Genomic DNA, 16703 nt, shown 5'->3' with positions numbered 1-16703 from the left:
TCTGTGACATGTGGGATCTTCCTGGACCAGGGTTCAAACCCATGTCCCCTGCCTTGGCAGGTGGTTTCTTAACAACTGCGCCACCAGGGATGCCCTGTTGGAGTTTCTTAATCACAGTTTCAATTTCAGTACTTGTGATTTGTCTGTTCATATTTTCTATTTCTTCCTGCTTCAGTCTTCGAAGGTTGTACCTTTCTAAGAATTTGTCCATTTCTTCTAGGTTGTGCATTTTACAGGCATATAGTTTCTTGTAGTAGTCTCTTATGAGCTTTTGTATTTCTGTGGTGTCCATTGTAACTTCTTTTTTATTTCTAATTTTATTGATTTGAGCTCTCCCCATTTTTTTCTTGATGATGCTGGCTAATGGTTTATCAATTTTATCTTTTCAAAGAACCAGCTACTAGTTTCATTGATCTTTCCTACTGTTTTCTTTGTCTCTCATTTATTTCTGCTCTGATCTATATGATTTCTTTCCTTCTACTAAATTTGGGTTTTGTTTGTTCTCCTTTCTCTAGTTGCTTTACTTATAAGGTTAGGTTGTTTATTTGAGATTTTTCTTGTTTCCTGAGGTAAGATTTTATCACTATAAACTTCCCTTTTAGAAATGCTTCTGCTGCATCCCATAGGTTTTGGATCTTCGTGTTTTTGTTTTCATTTGTAGGTATATTTTTCATTTTTGCTTTGATTTCTTCAGTGATACATTGGTTGCTTATAGCATATTGTTTAGCCTCCATGTATTTGTGTTTTTTACAGTTTTTTTCTTGTAGTTGATTTCTAATCTCATAGCATTGTGTTTGGAATAGGTGCTTCATATGATTTCAATTTTCTTAAATTTACCAAGGCTCACTTTGTGGCCCAGTGTGTGATCTATCCTGGAGAATGTTTCGTGTGCACTTGAGAAGAATGTGTATTCTGCTGCTTTCAGATGGAATGCTCTATAAATATCAATTAAGTCCTTCTGGTCTAATGTGTCATTCAAGGCCTGTGTTTTCATATTGATTTTCTGTCTGGATGATCCGTCCATTGATGAAAGTGGGGTGTTAACATCCCCCAATACTATTGTGTTACTGTCAATTTCTCCTTTTATGGCTATTAGCATTAGCCTTATATATTGAGGCGTTCCTGTGTTGGGTGAATATATATTTACAATTGTTGTATCTTCTTCTTGGATTGATTCCTTGATCATTATGCAGTGTCCTTCTTGGTCCTTGTTACAGTCTTTATTTTAGAGTCTATTTTGTCTGATATGACTATTGCTACTCTGGCTTTCCTTTGATTTCCATTTGTATGGAATACCTTTCTTTTACCCTCCCACTTTCAGTCTGTGTGGGTGTCTAGATCTAAAGTGAGTTTCTAGTAGGCAGCATATATATGGTTCTTGCTTTTGTATCTATTCAGCCAGTCTATGTCTTTTGGTTGGAGCATTTAGTCTATTTACTTTTAATGTAATTATCAATATGTATGTTCTTATTGTCATTTTGTTCATTGTTTTGGGTTTGTTTTTGTAGCTCTTTTTTCTTCCCTTCCTCTTTTGTTCTCTTCCCTTGTGGTTTGATGACCATCTTTAGTGTTGCATTTGGGTTGCTTTTTCTTTGTGTATCTATTGTAGATATCTGGTTTGCATTTCCCATGAGGTTTTGATATAGCAGAGTATATATATATATATATATATATATATATATATATATACACACGAAAAGTTGTTTTAAGCTGCTGGTCTCTTAATTTCAAATGCATTTCCAATATCCTGCATTTGTACTCTCCTCTTCTCATGATTGCTTGTTTTGATATCATATTTGTGAGTAGATGATTTCCTACCTTTACTGTATGTTTGCCTTTAATGGTGAGCTTTCCCATTTATAATTTTCTTTTTTTCTAGTTGTGGCATTTTCTTTTTCATCTAGAGAAGTTCCTTTAGCATTTGTTGTAAAGCTGGTTTGATGGTGCTGAATTCTCTTAGCTTTTGTTTGTCTATAAAGCTTTTGATTTCTCTGTCAGGTCTGAATAAGAGCCTTGCTGGGTAGAGTATTTTTGGTCGTAGGTTTTTGCCTTTCATCACTGTAAATATAGTGGGCCACTCCCTTCTGGCCTGCAGAGTTTCTGCTGAAAAAATCAGCTGATAACCTTACTGGGGTTTCCTTGTATGTTATTTGTTGTTTCTCTCTTGTTGCTTTTAATGTTTTCTTTGTCTTTAATTTTTGTCAATTTGATTCATGTGTGTTGGCATGTTCCTCTTTGGGTTTGTCCTGTATTTGACTCTCGGTGCTTCCTGGACTTGAGTGACTGTTCCTTTTCCATGTTAGGGAAGTTTATGGCTATTATCTCTTCAAATATTTTTTCAGCCCCTCTGTCTCTCTCTTCTCCTTCTGGGACCCCTATAATGTGAATGTTGGCACATTTAATGTTGTCCCAGAGGTCTCTTAGACTGTCCTCATTTGTTTTCATTTTTTTTCTTTATTCAGTTCCAAAGCAGTGATTTTCACCAATCTGTCTACCAGCTCACTTATTTATTCTTCTGCCTCATTTATTCTGCTGTTGATTACTTGTAGGCTATTTTTCATTTCAGTTATTGTTTATCTCTGTTTTTTAAAACTTCTAGCTCTTTGTTAAAAATTTCATCTATGTTCTTGGTCTGTGCCTCCATTCTTTTTCCAGTTACTTGTATCATCTTTACTATCATTACTCTGAATTCTTTTTCTGGAAGATTGCCTATCTCCACTCCACTTAGTTGTTCTTCTGGAGTTTGATGATGTTCCTTCATCTGGAACACATTTCTCTGCCTTCCGTGTTTGTAGCCTCCTTTCCTCAGGCTGCAGGATCATGGCTCCTCTCACTTCTGGTGCCTGCCCCCTGATGGGTGAGGTTGGTTCAGGAGCTTGTGAAGTCTTCCTGGTGGTAGGGACTGGTGCCTGCCCACTGGTGGGTGGAGCTGGGTCTTCTCCCTCTTGTGGGCAGGGCTGTGTCAAGTGGTGTTTAGAGGCGGCTGTGGGATCAGAATAACTTTAGGCAGCCTGTCTGCTCATGGGAGGGTCTGTGTTCCCACCCTGTTGGTTGTTTGCCCTGAGGCATCCCAGAACTGGAGACTGCAGGCTATTGGGTGGGGCCGGGTCTCAGTGCCCAAATGGTGACCTCCAGGAGAGCTCACAACAAAAAATATTCCCTGGGTCCTCTGCCACCAGTGTCCTTGCCCCCACAGTGAGCCACAGCCAACTTCTTCCTCCCCAGGAGACCCTCCAAGACCCTCAGGTAGGTCTGACCCAGGCTTTTACAGAGTTACTGCTTTGCCCTGGGTCCCAGTACACATGAAACCTTGTGTGCACCCTCCGAAAGTGGAGTCTCTGTTTCCCCCAATCCTGTGGAGCTCCTGCCCTCAAGTCCCACTGGCCTTCAAGATCAAATGCTCTGGGATCTCCTCCTCTCATTGCCATGTCCCCAGGCTGAGGAGCCTCACGTGGGTCTCAGAACTCTCACTCCTGTGGGAGAACCTCTGTGATATAATGATTATTTTCCACTTTCTGGGTCGCCCACCGTAGGTATGAGATTTGATTATATCACGAAAGCACCCCTCCTACCATCTAGTTGTAGCTTCTTCTTTGTCTTTGGATGTAGAATGTCTTTTTTGTATGTTCAAGTCTTTTTTGTTGACGGTTGTTCAGCAGTTAGTTGTGATTTGGGTGGTTTCATGAGAGGAGGTGAGCTCACGTCCTTCTACTCTGCCATCTTTGTCTCTACCCTCTCTCCTGAATGTCACTGTGAGGAGTTCTGGCTTCTTAAAGTCCAATTTTGATTGAAATTCATGAAGGACTTCAGGCTTTACCTCTGGTCAACCACTGTCTATGCAGAATATCTCCAGGGTTAGAGGGAAATCTCCCATATAGGCTCTTTTAAATCTGCTTTGCTGGAACTTTTTATAAGGAATCTCCAGATTAAACTTTTAATAGTCCCTTGAGGCTAAGAAGCCAAGCCAATCATTTGACATCCATAGATTTGGGGGAATTTTTCTCCTCAATGTCCCCCAAATATTCTGAGGTTCTTGCATTTGCCAGGAAGTGACCTTCCTTACTCAGCTAGTAAGGCTGCTGGGAACTCTGTAAGCAAGGTACCACACTATTTTCCCAAGGGGCTTTATTGGCTCCATGAAGTCAACCTTAGTTTCTTAAAGCTGTTTGGTCAAATCTAAGTTTATGTATATCTCTCTCAAATATGACATTCTAGGCAAAACTTTAGTAATATAATCAATGTTTGCAATTATGTGCTATTATAAGGAGAACAGATTCTTATTGAAATTATGCAAATAACTATATTGCCAAGAAAATAAGAATGTTCACTGAAAGCCTCTGAATTCTGGAGGAATCGGGTAGGGAGAAAAAGACAAATGATTCAATTTTGCTTACAAGGGTATAATTTACCAAATTGCTCTAAGCTTCCGAGAGAAAAACAGGGCTTCCCTTGTGGCGCACTGGTGGAGAGTCCACCTGCTGATGAAGGGGACACGGGTTCGTGCCCCGGTCCGGGAAGATCCCACATGCCGCGGAGTGGCTAGGCCTGTGAGCCATGGCTGCTGAGCCTGCGTGTCCGGAGCCTGTGCTCCGCAACAGGAGAGGCCACAACAGTGAGAGGCCCACATACCGCAAAAAAAAAAAAAAAAAAGAGAGAAAAACAAATTTTCCTAAATTTGGAGAAACAAAACTTAAAAAAAAGAACCAGCAATGTTTCAAATTTAAAAATCATAGGGCTTCCCTGGTGGTGCAGTGGTTGAGAGTCTGCCTGCTGGTGCAGGGGACACGGGTTCGTGCCCTGGTCTGGGAAGATCCCACATGCCGCTGAGTGGCTGGGCCCGTGAGCCATGGCCGCTGAGCCTGCTCGTGCAGAGCCTATGCTCCGCAACAGGAGAGGCCACAACAGTGAGAGGCCCGTGTACTACGAAAAAGAAATCATAAAATGGGGCTTTCCTGGTGGCACAGTGGTTAAGAATCTGCCTGCCAGTGCAGGGGACATGGGTTCGAGCCATGGTCCAGGAAGATCCCACAAGCCCCAGAGCAACTAAGCCCACACGCCACAACTACTGAGCCTGTGTTCTAGAGCCCATGAGCCACAACTACTGAAGTCCACGAGCCACAACTACTGAAGCCCATGCACGTAGAGCCCACGCTCCACAACATGAGAAGGCCACGCACCACAACGAAGAGTAGCTGCCGTTCGCCGCAACTAGAGAAAGCCCACACACAGCAACAAAGACCCAACGCAACCAAAGATAAATAAAATAAATAAATTTATTTTTAAAATCATAAAACATTATAACCATCTTCTTCAGTTTACTTAGTCCCATGTAATTAATTCTTGTTTTGTTTGATCTTTTGTTAGAAGTTTTATGAAACCATCAATTTCTCCGTTAGGGTTTTGTAAATTCTTACTCAGTTCAGTGTAATGATTTGAAATTCATCAGAAACTTGTGCTCTAGAATACTTGTTAGATCCTTTTCCAAGAATTTCTCTGAACATGAAACACATTTTCAGGAAGCTTTTGTAAAAGCATCTGAGTGAAACCATTGTCTAAGTAATAAAAGACAAATATCCATTACTAAAAATTTGATTCATTCTAATGGAATTGACAAGAAAATTTATCTGTGACACAAAACATTTAAGATAATAACTAGAATTATGACTGATAACATTATACTAGGACATATCCAATTTTAGGAATTTCATATACTTTCTAGAACATTTATATTAATAACATTCACCCTTATGATATAACCTAGAGTTTATGATCATTTATTTAGCAATGCTTCCCATGTAAGTAACATACCAAATAAGCCTAATGAGTTTCATAGCTCTCTTTTCTAATAAGATAAAACAAATCTTTTTTTTTTTTTTTTTTTGCTGTACGCGGGCCTCTCACTGCTGTGGCCTCTCCCGTTGCGGAGCACAGGCTCCGGACACACAGGCTCCGCGGCCATGGCTCGCGGGCCCAGCCGCTGCGCGGCATGTGGGATCCTCCGGGACAGGGGCACGAACCCGTGTCCCCTGCATCGGCAGGCGGACTCTCAACCACTGCGCCACCAGGGAAGCCCAAAACAAATCTTTTAAGGTGTTCCAGGGGGCCTCTGGAAAACCTGAACGTTATTTCCAGGTCAATAAGATTTCATTTAGAATTTGGTTTGGGGGAAAATCTACTTTTTCAAAAATAAAAATGTTTTAAAACACTTTGTCAAATACGATCATATGTCACTGTGAATTAATATTTAGTTATCAATTTAATCAAAGTGACAAAGATTCACATGTAAATACAGATAGTTAAATAGTTGTACAAAGACTTAGCTCTTTTAATATTGAAAGCACTCAGTTTTTCTTCAAAATTATCAAAGACTCATAAAGACAAAATGAACAATATTTGTTTTGCTAGACAGATTACATTAAATGTAAAAAAAAGTCTTTGTTTACAATTTCTCATTAAGAGCAGACTAATAATTAAGAAAATTTTGCAAAAAGAGAGAAAAAACAAATTTTAATTTTCTACCAGCTTACATTGGATATTAAAACTCAATCAATCACTTTATTAAATTCATTCCAATCTTAGACCTGACTACACATAAAATTCCTTTCTAAAGATTCCTTTTTAACAAACCTCTTACAACTTTCTATGTCCATTTTGGTTTGTCCCTTGTTCTCTTTCCCATTTAGAAGTAACCGGCTTTAGGACAAAAATCACTTAACAAAGTTTTTACATTAACAAAAACATCTCCATACCTTACACTTTTTCTTACCCCAAAACACATTCTAATTTCCTTATAATTCCTAGCAGCTTGAACCACATATATTATTTACAATTCTTAATCCTTTGAAGCTTTAATTTTTTTGTAAAGATAAAGTTAAAATTATTAACTGTGTAAGTATTTTGTGGCTTGGCAAACTTATAAATACATTTCATAATTTCTAGAAACATATTCTACTTCATAGTACAAGCTTTTAATGAAGCACAAGACATGTTTACTAATAGAACCAAACATATTTAGTGTGTAATAAGAGGTCAAAAGTAGGTAAACTTAGACTCGTTCAGCAATTAATATTTCAGTATTTTGTCTTAGTTGGAAATGATCTAGACATTCAATTCATTTAATTTAACTTAGAAAAACTCTAAGGGTACAATTTATCAAAGACATTTAGAAAACTATTTAAGTTGACATAGCAAAAACAATTATTGCTAAAAAAAGTTTACCTAAAAGAATTCTTATCTTATGTCTATTTAATTAATTTGTTCTTAACAATCACTCAGATTACTCATGACAATTTCATAAGATGTTAAAGTAGTGTTAGCCATCATCTTAAATTATTATTATTGTTACTTTTTTCTGAGAAATTTTGTAAAAGAGATAACATGAGCTTATTTGACTTTTAGTAAAACTACATAGAATAAAGCTATTATACTTAATGCTGATAACTCTTAAGATATGTCTGTATTAATTAAACCTAAACCTGAACTAGATTTTACTTACCAAAAATTATCCTAGATCATGTGAATTTGAAAAATATTTGTATTTGTTTTTGTTATATTTTTGAGAATTTTTATATTGCTTGTTGGAATAAATTAAGTTTACTCACTCAGATAGCTACAGTCTTTTATTATTTATGGAGAAGACTTTTAAGTCTTCTTGCCCTTTAAGTGTACTTGCCCTTGATAAACAATTTTAAGGAGACTGTCATTTAGAGTTTGAGCAAGAGAGGGTTTTTGTTTAAAAAAAAAACCTCTTTCTTTTTTTCTTTAAATTTTAGTTTCAGGTTCTAACAATTGAGCTAATCTGGGCTCAGTCTCAGGCAATGTGGCTGTGTTTACATTTCAAAGACATGGTAAGATTTATAACTTTAAGGGACAGAGGAAAAAAATGTAAATTTTCTTCTATGAGTTTTGGAGTGTATTTTTCTATTATCATAAGTCTCAGGGTAATTATTATTTAAAAAGCTTTTTCTTCTTAAGTACAGGACAATTTTGTTCCAATTATCCTCAACTTTTATAATATCTACAAGAATTTGAGAGGAAGAGGTTTCAGGGTTGGTGAAGATAAATGGGCCTTGACTCGTTCCTAAGTTGCATTTCTGGTTTTGTAGAGATTTGGAAGACAAAGATAATTGTTTCTATTAGCTCTTGAATATTGGCTTCCAACTGATCTTTTCCTAATTATTTGTAGGAGGGCCTAAGGAATTGCTGAGGAGATGGGGCAATTTTTAAAATTTTTCTTAAAAAGAGGAATTCATGTTGGATCTTTAAGTCTAATTTCTGTTATTTCATCTTAATAACGATTCCCTAAGGCTAGCTGTTATACATTATTTTTCCTTTCAATTTGATCCTTCCATAAATATCAATATGACAGCTGTTTATGATGAGAGCTCTCAAAAAGGCAATCATTTAAATACAGCAAATTTAAAGGATCCATCATCTGGCCATTGAGGAGTAAGACCTTACATTAATTTCAAATAGTGACTCAAATCAGTAAGCCTTTTTATGGAACGACCCAGAGGTAACTTTTCAGGCTTAGAATAAATCCTTACCATGGATAAAATAAGCAGACTTTCAGATGGAGAGGGCACAGATGATATAGCCCCTATAATGTGAAAATTCATTTCCAAGGATAATCTAAGAAAGGAAAGGCCTTCATTGCACAGGCAGTAAGGGTGGTATAATGCAAACTGTGTCCCTGGTCTCTCCTGGGAATTTGAGGCACCTCTGATCCCAAACCTACTAATCTGTGACATCAGGCATATGCTACTGGAATGGGACTTTTCCAACACTAACAAGGCAATGAAGGTTGAAACAACAAAGGCCCCTTATGGACTGGGTCCCCTTAGGACAAACTCCTCTGACAGCTGGCACAACAAGACTAGAGTGTGCTGTTTATGACTTTGTGTCTCAGAACCCCAGTCAATTCAATGGGTTACCAGATGCACCCCAGTAAATACACCATCCAGATGGTGGAGACCAGAGATAATATTCTCACTGGACAAAAAGCCAAACTCTCAGGACATAGAAAAATACAGAAGGAAAAATCTCATCCAGTTTTTATACAGAGGACTGACAGCAAAGTTTGTCTTAATAGGCACTGGACTGGAGAGAACTGTTAACTCACCAGTCTGTGAGGCTGTCTCAAACAGCAGGCTTATAGGGCCTATGCCTGTCTTCTGCCCTATGGTTCTTTCTTCTTATGAAACATGACTCAGGAGACAGAGACAAAGAAAAACAGTGACTGTCTCTGGGAGGAAAGGATTAAGAAAAACTGAGATGAGATTACTCATTTCCAAATACCAGATTTTCTATGTCACAAGGATCTTGCTCCATAAGTATTTTCTTCTGCTAATCTAAATTTAGAGATAGAGAAAAGGAGACTCTTAAGCACTTTCCCTCCCACCAGACCTTAAAGGCCTGGGAAGTTGAGGAGATAAGAAATTTTACCTTCTGCTGGCCTTTGTCATGTGTCCTAGGATCTCTCAGCTGCAGCAGTCTTGTGGTGGGAAGCAGGGTTTAGCCAGCCTTCTGGTTGTCTTGTCAGCTGTTGAGGAGGAAGAAATGTCCCTGCCAACCTTCTTGAGTTAAAGAAGTAACAAGGTTTATACAGTCTTCTTGACCCTGCATTCCCTATCTCTGGTGCTAATGATGTCTTTCTACCTCCTGGTACAGGGAGGGCACCATTCACATGAGATATTAATTTCCTGCTTTCATGGAGACAGATAGGAAGGTCAGTGTGTCTCTCTTGCATCAGTCATTTCTTCAGTAACTTTAATTCAAAGTAATATTCCACTGAGGCATACTTTGGAGCATCCTGCCCTGGGCACCAACAAAGTCAAATGGTTTAGAGAGAAAGCAAGTCCCTATGTCAGCAGTGACCTGTGCTCATGGTGATTGTTATTCCATCTCCACAATACCATTGGGCTGGGTGCTCAAGAAACAGAGCTGTGAAAACATAGCTCCTGTCTCTTATAATTTATAGTACCAACTTCCTTTGTGTTAGACAATAATGCTGGTATATTTTCAGGATATACAAATAATAGAAAGAGACATCTATGGTACTTGAATTGTAGTGAGACATTAAAAATTTCCCCCCAAAAAATCTTTTTCTTTATACTTATAAGAAAAAAAAATGTAGATTCATTTTGGATAAGATAAAGAAAATTTATGAAGTGATAAATCTAACCTGAGAAAGTAGAAAAGAACACAGTACACAGGCTCTGAGCATTCTACTCACAGAAAATATTGTCCTGTTCTTTTGCAATATGGACTTGTTCCCCTGTCCCTATGTCTGTCTCTTCCCCTCTCTGTTTCTGCCCCTCTTCTCTCTCTCCCTCACACATACACACATTCACTCCCCTACAAAAAAACCCATTGACTAAATGCTAATTGGCAGGCACTGTGCTCAAACTGAGGCTACAGTGGTGAGTTAAAAAAAGAGATAATTTTTCCATCCTCATCAAACTTATATTCCAAGATGGAGAAAGTGAATACTAACCAAAGAGTCACACAACCATAATATTGCAACCACAACTAACAACCATAACCACTGAGTTAAGCTAAGCAAGCCACTATTGTCAGCTTTCTCTCAACCCTCAGTAGAGTGTGTTCCACTTAAAGGCCTTGAGTAAGTCAATATTCTGTTGAGAAAATCCAGGAAATTTCTCAGTCTTCCACATCTGAAATTATACAGTTTGGAATGTCAGGAACAAGAGTGAGGGGAAAGGTCATTCAGAACTGCAACTAACCAGTTTCTCTCTTTCTGACTGCTGCAATAACCTCCTAGTCTATCCTGTGTTTACTCCCATTCCTCTGGCCTGTTCACAGAGCTGCCAAAGTGGTCCCTTAAAATTTAAGCCTGATTGTGCCACTCTATACTCAAAATCATCCAGTGAATTCAATTTAATTACAATAAATCCAAAGTTCGCACCAAGGCCTCAAAGTCCTTTTTGATCTGTTCTCCCCTTCTCCCATGTCTCTCTTGGCCTCATTCCTACCACTCTCCCCCTTGTTTTCTGTAATCCAGCCAAACTTGCTTCTTCTCCAGCTTTCACTAAAACACTACTTAGTAGACAAACAATTTAATTTAAATTGGGCAAAAAATTTAATAAGACACTTAACCAAAGAAGATACATGAATGGTAAATAAGCAACTTTTTTAAATGTTCAGCATTATTAGTCATCAAAGAAAAATTAAAACCACAATGCAAATAACTTCACATCTACTAGAATAACTAAAATTAAAAAGATTGATAGCATCAAATGTTAGTAAGGATGGAGAACAACCAGAAGTCCCATACGTTCCTGAAGAAAACGTGAAATAATGTACTATTTTCGAAAACAGTTTAGCATTAATACAACCCCCTAATTTCACCCCCTAGGAATTTAAATGAGAAAAATACGTCCACACAAAATTTGTACATGAACGTTCATAGAAACAACTTTATTCATGATTGTGAAACTGAGTAGAATCCTGTGAGGCCTTCCCAGTGACAGACTCCCAGTGTTCCCTGCTTCTTGTTTGTAGAAAAAAGCTTTAGTCTCCTAGGCCTCCCTTGATTTCCAAAGAGCAGTTAATGATTATAGAACTGACAAAACTCAGAAACAAAGGAAAAGCAGTCAAGCAAGAAAAGTAACAATAGATTGAAAAACAGTGTTATCTATATCCCTTTCTCCTCAAGGGATATAGATAACAGTCTGACACATATCCTTGATGTGGTGCTCCAAGGACAATGGTGCTTCAAGGACAAAGGACAACCCTCTCTGAAAAAGTGTCAGCGTTACACCCCTTATCAGACCCTTAATTGCCCTCCTCACCATGTTGTGATGGTTATGAAATTCCTGAGCCCAGCTGGGCCATGAGACCTGTCCCAAATAAGAAAAGGCATCTTCCCTGTCCCACTGCCACCCTACAGAAGGAAAGTATATGTGCCTCCACCAATTAGTAAACGAAATTTTCCCCTTGGACCATTCCTTTGTTTTCTGGCTATAAAAACTGATCAATAGCACATGTTTGGGGTCGACTCCCCCAGACTACTAGGAAGTCAGCCTGCTGTTCTGGCAGAGACCCTTTCCTCTAATAAATTCTATCTTCTTTACATTCTGCCTTGTGTCTGGAAATTCTTTTCCAACCCACGTTTGGACCACGACACTTGAGCGTTTTTTGTAGACACTAAGGCTCTCCACCTGATGGAGGATTTGACTACATGCTGATCACAAGCATGTAGGTCCCAGACTGGTTGGAACAAGAAGGCTGATGGTTAAGGTTCCCAAAACATCACCCTGTCACCTCTCCACCAACTAATCAAAAGAATGTCCATGAACTGATAATTCACCCTGAGACCCTCACTCCTAATGTTGCCTTTAGAAACACTTGCCCAAAAGTCTTCAGGGAGTTTGGGTCTTTTGAGCATTAGCTGCTTGTTATCCTTGCTTGGCATCCTGCAAATAAAACCCTTCACCACAACTGGTATCAGTAGATTGGCTTTGCTCTGTATTGGGTGAGTGAATCTGTGTTTGGTTTGGCAATAATTTTGGCAACCATGAAGGGGCCACCATCCCTAGTGGGCATCTCAACCATAGCACACTGGCCCCTGACCAGTGGCAGCTCATGGATACTACTCAGCAGCTGCTTGAGCACCTTTGTCTCAGAGATGGCCCTGAACACTTGCCACTGACCAGGCATCATTGGCCCATGGCACTTTTCATTTCTGTGGTAAAGGGAAAAAGACACATGCTTTGCTGGTTGAGATTTCTCTAGTAAGTAGTGGAACTTGTGTGTGATAATACCAGGGTATTCATTCTCTTAGCCATTTGGGTCTGTCAGTGGCTAAAACATTTTTGGGATTTTCCCTTTTGGGCTGAGGAGTTTGCAACACTGAGAGACTACATTTGTTTGTTTGTTTGAGATTTTAAGATTACCAGCCATAAACAACTGAGAATGGGTAATCAGAGCTCTGTTTCATCTTATATTCCCTACAGTGTATTTTGCAGAATTGGGAAATTCTTAGCTCTTCGTTTCATGGGCTCATACCCATGAAAAGGAGAAGGTGATATTTTTCTAAAATCATGTGGTCACAGTATTCTTTAGGCTCTGGAGAATAATGACCCAGATGGGGCACTTTTTGACATTCTAAAACTTGTTTTTGCATATGAAAAAGCTGGCTTGTTAAAAGTATCTCTTCACTATTCTGACCAGAAGGAAACGAATCTTACTAGGAGGAACTTACATTTTTCTCCCTGTGCCTTTGAAATGTAAATGTTCTACCCTGGGCTCTAATGTACTCTCACTCACTCTTGTCTATACCATCGCCAATTCCTGAGACTGAGGGGGGAAAAAAGGGGAGAAGAGTCCTTTTTAAACTCAGGCAGGAAAACTGTGAGATCTCTGTTTGTCTGGATGTATGTATGTCCATGTGTACATTACAAATATGTCTCTTTTCCTTTGGATGGTATTATCAAAGTTAGTTTGTAAATGAGCTCTATTTAATTGACTTAAAGGAAATTAAGCACTTATAGAAATTCTCAGAAATATAAAAGAAACTAACTTGAATGAATTTCAGATTCATGTGATCTGAAAAATATTCAATATTAAATGTGGGATAATGGCTGACTTGGTCTAATGTCTCATAAAGTTTTCTTGGGTAATCTAAACATAATTTTTGAGAACAAGTGAATAAAACAGAGGTAAATGAGACAAGAGTTTTTAGGTGAACTCTGGGAATAATTATGTTTTAGGAATGTCTACTTAAAAATAGCTTTTCTGGAAGTTTTAGTAACTTGAAATTTTAGAGTTTAACTAAATTAAGCTAAATGACGAGAATTCATTGAATATCGAGGTCATTTCCAAATAAAATAATATACTGAAATATTAATTACTAAACATTGGCTTCCTTTTACAGAGGAAGTAAAGATATTTAAGACTATTAATAAATATGTTTGCTGTCACACTGAGACATTTTCCATAAGAAAGCACATATTTTTAGAAATTATAAATAGCATTTATTTATAAATTTGCCCATCTACAGAATGCTAATGTAAAGAACAGCTCATAATTGCTTACTTCTTAATTTTCACTAGGAATTTAGGTTTTTAAGACTTGAGAATTCTAATTAAATATGTAATTAAAGCTACTAGAAATAAAGAGAACATTTTAGTATACAGGGTATTAGGTTGTGTGTTTTCATTAAAAGAAGGTATGAAGAATAGAAATTTATTTTGTTAAAGAAAAAGGAAGTAATTTTGTCTTAATGCTGGTTATTTCTAAATAGGAAATAAAATAAAGGGCAAGTTAATATGAATATAGAAAGTTGTAGATTTCTGGGGAAAAAGTAATCTTTAGAAAGAAATTCTGTGTTGTCAGGACTCACTAAGATTAGAATGAATTTAATTGAGTAAATGAATTTTAAGATTAAAAGTAAAGTGGTACAAAAACTTGAAATTTTTTTCTCTCTCTGTTAAGAGAAAAAAGTTTTCTTGGAATACTGATTTGCTTTTGATTACAGATTGTAAATTTTCTTTACCTTTTAAATAATCTGTTATAACTTTCTGTATTTGCTTTTAACATCTTTCATTGTCACTTTGGTTAAATGGATAAGCATTGTTTCACAGTGATCTGTAATCCTATTTGACCAAGTGTTTTGAAACTTTTTAACATTTTGGATAAACTTCTCAAGGATAGAATCCTAATTAAAGTTAGTTTGACCTCTAGATAGCTTTGGGATGTTTCAGAGGACCCCTAAGTCATCTCAAAGAGAGATATTAAACTAATTAGGATTATTTGGTATGTTATAGGAGGCACTGTCAATTGATTAGAGATAAATGTATCTCCAACCTTCTTAGGTTATACACTTAGATTATACTAAATATCATTAATATAGATATTCTTATAAGTTATATGAAATTAAATAAAATTTCTAAAATTTGAATATGTCAAATTTGTATGTTACAGCAGTAAACAAATTTTTTTTTGTCAATTGCATTTTAACCAGATCTTTAACTGTGTCTTTTTAAATCTTTTTATCATTCATAGATGCTTTTGCAAAAATGCTTCATCTTCAGGAAGATTCATACTAAAGACTTTCTGACAAGTGCAGGTTTCTGATAACTTTCAAATCATACTGTTGAATTGGGTAAGAAATTAAAGAATTCTAATGGAAATCCCAGTGGTTTCATAAAGGTTAAGGCTGCAAACTGTAAACAGCTCAAATGTTCATCATCAAGTGAATGAGTAATTCACATCCGCAGTAAAGGGCAATGAAATATTAATATACATAACATGGATGAATCTCAAAACATGCTGAGTGAAAGAAAACAGGAACCAAATACATACTGTTAGATTCTATTTATGTAAATTTGAGAATGGGAAAACTACAGTCACTGGAAGCAAATCATCGTATCACTTTTGTAGGAAGGTGAGGATTGACCACAAAGGAGCCTAAGGAAACTTTCTGGGTAATGGAAATTTTCTGTAGCATGACTGTGGTAGTGATTACACAACTGTATATATTTGTCAAAATTCATCTAACTGTGCTATACACTTAACATGAGTACTATTAGTTGTATGTAAATTGTACCCCAATAGGGGTGATTAAAAAGAAATATATATTATGTATGACATATAAATAAATGTTTACATATATTACATATATATCATGACAATAGAATAAAATACGTTCTTAGTGATTAAATTGCCATTTAGCCAACATCCAGAATGCCAAACATCCTTATTTTTTTCTTGTTTTTCCTTTCCCTAACCTTTCAAAAAGCATCATTTTTAATAGTCACATCAACATTGCTGATTAGGTTTGCAGTAATTTGAAAACACAGAAGACATTCCTTTTAAAAATATACACAAAAGCTTCTTTCATCTGCTCTCTAGATCTTTTTATTCTTATGCCACATTCTTTACACCAGTTGATCAATTGAGTTAGGCACTCATTTACTTTTCCACAAATCTTTGTTGTGCTTCTGCTAGTTCTACATTAGGGACTATTAAGGAGGAAAACCACTGACACAAAATGGTTTCATTTGTGCTAAAGCCCACGACACCACGCATATATTTAATACTTAACCTACTTGCAATTTCGACCTTCACCAGAAATGTTATCTTAATTCTGAAATCTGGAATTTTCTGGTCAGCACCAATGTGGTAATCTGTCACAGGGGCCCTCTCCATCTCCCCCAACCCAAGAAGAAGAGGCAATCTGCATGATAAAACTCAAGGCTTCCCTTCCCTCCAAAGAGAAGATAGTACTGGTCCCAAATAACCTTTTTTCTTTTGCTAATGACTTTCTCGCCCACCCTCCTTTCTATAAAAACCTTCCATTCTGTATAACTTCTCAAAGTGCCCTTCTATTTACTAGATGGGATGCTGCCCAATTCATAAAGCATCAAATAAGGCCAATCAGATTTTCAAATTGACTCAGTTGAATTTTGTTTTTTAACAAGACATGACCTTAAACAAGATAAACATTGCCCCTGTTTTCATCTCAGGTGGCCTCAGCCTGCAGCTGCTTGAAGCAGGATTTTGGTTCCTGACCAGAGATTGAAGTCAGGCCGGGGCAGTGAAAGCACTAAATCCTAGCCACTAGACCACTAGGAACTAGTGGCCAGTGACAAGGTCCTGGCCTGTCTGCTGTGTAGAAATGAATTTCCACAGAGATGGAAAGTAGTGAAACAAGTAAAGTGTTTATTAGGAGGACAAAG

General features: G+C 37.3%; 1 long non-coding RNA gene across 1 annotated transcript in view; it reads right to left on the bottom strand.

Annotated features, from left to right (window-relative positions):
- Positions 1–9990, bottom strand: part of LOC308609979 — a 31629-nt gene extending 21639 nt beyond the window's left edge. The window contains exon 1 of the long non-coding RNA XR_014014385.1: positions 9445–9990. This is a non-coding gene — a long non-coding RNA (uncharacterized lncRNA). The remainder of the gene's footprint in view (positions 1–9444) is intronic.
- Between the last annotated feature and the right edge of the window lie 6713 nt (positions 9991–16703).

The sequence above is a fragment of the Mesoplodon bidens genome, assembly GCF_964165515.1.
Source record: "Mesoplodon bidens genome assembly, contig: HAP1_SCAFFOLD_423, whole genome shotgun sequence".
NCBI classification, from domain to species: domain Eukaryota; kingdom Metazoa; phylum Chordata; class Mammalia; order Artiodactyla; family Ziphiidae; genus Mesoplodon; species Mesoplodon bidens.
The sequence above is the reverse complement of the archived record's forward strand: the minus strand, read 5'-3'. Positions and strand labels throughout refer to the sequence as shown.